This window comes from Aplysia californica, unplaced genomic scaffold, assembly GCF_000002075.1.
Source record: "Aplysia californica isolate F4 #8 unplaced genomic scaffold, AplCal3.0 scaffold00014, whole genome shotgun sequence".
Lineage (NCBI taxonomy): Eukaryota > Metazoa > Mollusca > Gastropoda > Aplysiida > Aplysiidae > Aplysia > Aplysia californica.
Window position 1 is genome coordinate 2,359,225 of NW_004797284.1, and position 3,436 is coordinate 2,362,660.

The window sequence follows — 3,436 nt, forward strand, 5'->3', positions numbered from 1 at the left end:
AATAGGAAAGAAGGGGCAAACCACACCAGGGCACCAGCCAAACCGCCCACGAGCATATGTACATTGCACTTGTCACACGCAGGTGACCCCCACCACCTGTAAAAATTACCAAATCAGCCACTAGTGAGCATAATCACCCAGGTTGGCGAGCAGTGGTCTAACATGTCGCAGATCCTTATGCTGTGGAACCTAAGATTAATGACTTAGGACATTCTTGAGTGCGTTTGCGACTGGGTTTTTTTTGGTTTTGTTTTGTTTTAGTAGAGGTTTTACGGCGCTAGCAACTGCATAAGGTCATATGAGCGCCAGAAGATTCGAGGTGTCACAAGAGAGTAACAAACATAAAAAACGAAGGGGAGATAAGGACGATAAATGTTTGATAGGAAAGAAGGAGCAAACCACACCAGAGCACCCGCCAACCACCCATTGTTTGTGACTGTGAGAAGAGAAGCACATCGACACAACAATGATCATTTTTCAGTGCTCAGAAAAAATTAAGACAGGCAGACAGACTATAGAAACGACAGAGGGAGAAAGTAAAGAGGTAGGAAGGCCTTCCACTCCATAGTCCAGAGGCACCCTCCAATCACCCACAACAATCAGGAGCTTTGATTAATTAAAATTCAGATCAGGAGTGAAAATAACATGTGACATACGTGTCATACTGGGCACTAGAGGGTTAATGCACAAAAAGGATGTTTTTTGTGTTTTATTAAGAGTTTAAGGAGTTAAGATTTAGTGTAGTAGTACAAAATGTACATGTAAGACTTTTACGGCACTTGCAACACAATATGGTCATCATACAAGTGCCGAAGATTAGATGTGTTACAAGAGAGTAACAAATACAAAAAAGGAGAGAAAAGGACAATAGATGTTTGATGGGGAAGAAGGAACAAACCACACCACAGCACCTGCCAACCACCCACAGAGTTAACAACACAATTCAGTCATGCAAGTGCCAAAGATTAGAGGTACGGTTAAGGAAGTAACAAACGCCATAATAAATGAAGGAGACTGTTGGGGTTTTTTTATAGTAGAGGGTTTTACGGCGCTCGCAACTGCATAAAGTCAAACGAGCGCCAAGGGGTGGGGGTCAACAGAGAAGTCTTTACAGGGAATCAGACTTAGACTGCTCACCTCTCTATCTTCAACAGCACAAGGTCTGCTACGACTATCAAGGCACCCCAAAATAGCAGGTCACAAGAGAGTGACAAACATACAAAAGAAGTAGAGGAAATTGACAATAGTAAGGATCAGGAAAGAAAAAGCAGCAGTTCCCTGTTGTAGATCAGGCACAGTTATGAGCGTGACATGAGTCAGCCCATTTACAATTCTACTATGCTTGAACAAGAAATGCCCCCCCTTTGGGAATGGCCTAAAGACACTTCAGACTGAAGTTTGAAAGAAGGAGCAAACCACACCAGAGCAACCACCCACAAATATCCTAGTCAGATACCCAGTCCACTTATCAAAAACTCTACTCTGGGCAAAGAGTACAAGAGAAACACTGCCCCCCCCCCAAAAAAAAACAACAACAACAACAACTAACAAACAACCAACACTACAACAAGAATACAAGCAAAAATATAACACTAGTACTGTGGAAAGAACAAACCAGTCAAACTTGCTCAAAATCTGAACCAATCTTTATTTTTAAATGCACAAGAATAAAAAGCGAATAGATGTACATTACAAGAACTGAGCCATAAAAAATTGAAACAATACCCAAACTCGGGTAAGTATTGACTCAGACCTAAGCCGCCATAAGTAAAGTAATGCCAATGCAGATGAACCCTATTCCAATCTTGACTAACAACACGACTAACTCGAATGTATCATGAAGAGTTTACAACAAGTAACCAGTTAATCTTTAGACCATATTACTTTCCCTTCACATTTCAAACATAACAACAAACTTTTTTTCAGTTGTCGCAAACTTTCTGCACAATTCGGAGAAATAGGAGGTGGGCTGCTTCGACCCCGTCTGTCAAGGTTAATTCGACACTGTTTCCCAATAGAAAGACAGGCTTACAGTCTAACCTGCTCTAACAGCCACCAGTCTAAGACAATTACCTGTACAAACCGTCACTTCCCACTTACGTTTTTTCTACATTATTACGACACTGTTCAAAACATCCACCTGTCAAAAACAACCACTTTTCTCCTCGACAGTGGGAGGCCATATTGGACAATTTTGACTGTACTCAGGACTCAATAGCATAAATATAGCTCCATCATGGAAACAACTCAAGGCATAACCATAAAACCACAGTAGTTGGGTGCAGCTTTTGGCTCCAGCACCAGCACATGACCAAACAGAGGTCCCCTTGAAGAGAATAATCTGTCACACTTAGTGTAGGGAATGCCTTACTTTAACACCAAAACACTAGTCTCTCTCCGCATCTCTATGCGAACACACATTTTTACCATTATCAAAAACAGTGTTATATCTATGTTATGAAAGCACAAATATGCATTTTTTATTTTCAACAACTGAAAAATACATTCATTTCCATAAAAGTCATTTCCACTAAAAAATAATGCTCTTCCCCAACCCTTCTACTCTGATACAGGCAACAGTATTTCATCAACTGCTTAAAATGGCTACAGATCAACTTAAAAAAGAGCAACACAGTCTGCTGGGCTGCGAGACATGGATATGAGCACCAAATTTAACATATTACCGGCATGCTGTTCAAATATATGCACTAAGCCCAAAATTTTGAAACTTTTATTGCAGTTTCCTAGTCTGTGGTATTGGTTGTATATGCTCAAGAAATATGAAGCCGAAATTCAAATTCTAAATGTTGACAAAAGCAAGAAAAGAAACGTAATGTACATATAATTTTCCAAGGAATGAAACACATTTTTTTCTGTCTCCAGAAAAATGTTGCTTTCAGGGCTTAGAGCAGTTAAACAGCTTGCTGACAATACACTCATGCATTGATATGAGTGGAACCAACCAGGTTGTGCAAACAAAGCACCTAACAAGATGTCTGCTTTTGTCTTGGCTATGTCACAAGTTCTGCAATTTTCAGAGCAAAATATGCGACTACCAAACTGCATCGTTTATACAAAAACTGTGTAGATTACTAACATAGCCCACACAAGTTTTGGTTCTTCATCCATCCATACAGATATTTGGTTTTTCATCCGTATAAATTTGACACGGACACTACAACACATTTTTTTCAGCAACAATGGACAGTGGGAAATATCAAGCTCCCACAAACTTTTACAACAACAAAAACTCATCTTATGAGAACAGCCTGCTGCCTTTTTCACAAAAAATCATGTATTCATATATAAAGAAATGCTAAAACAGGTTTCTTTTCAATCATTGATGCAGTGGATTTCAAGACTACAAAATGATAAGATAATAAAAAAAATGTGCAATAAAACAGAGCGCACTATTTAGCATGACTACGGCAAGCCT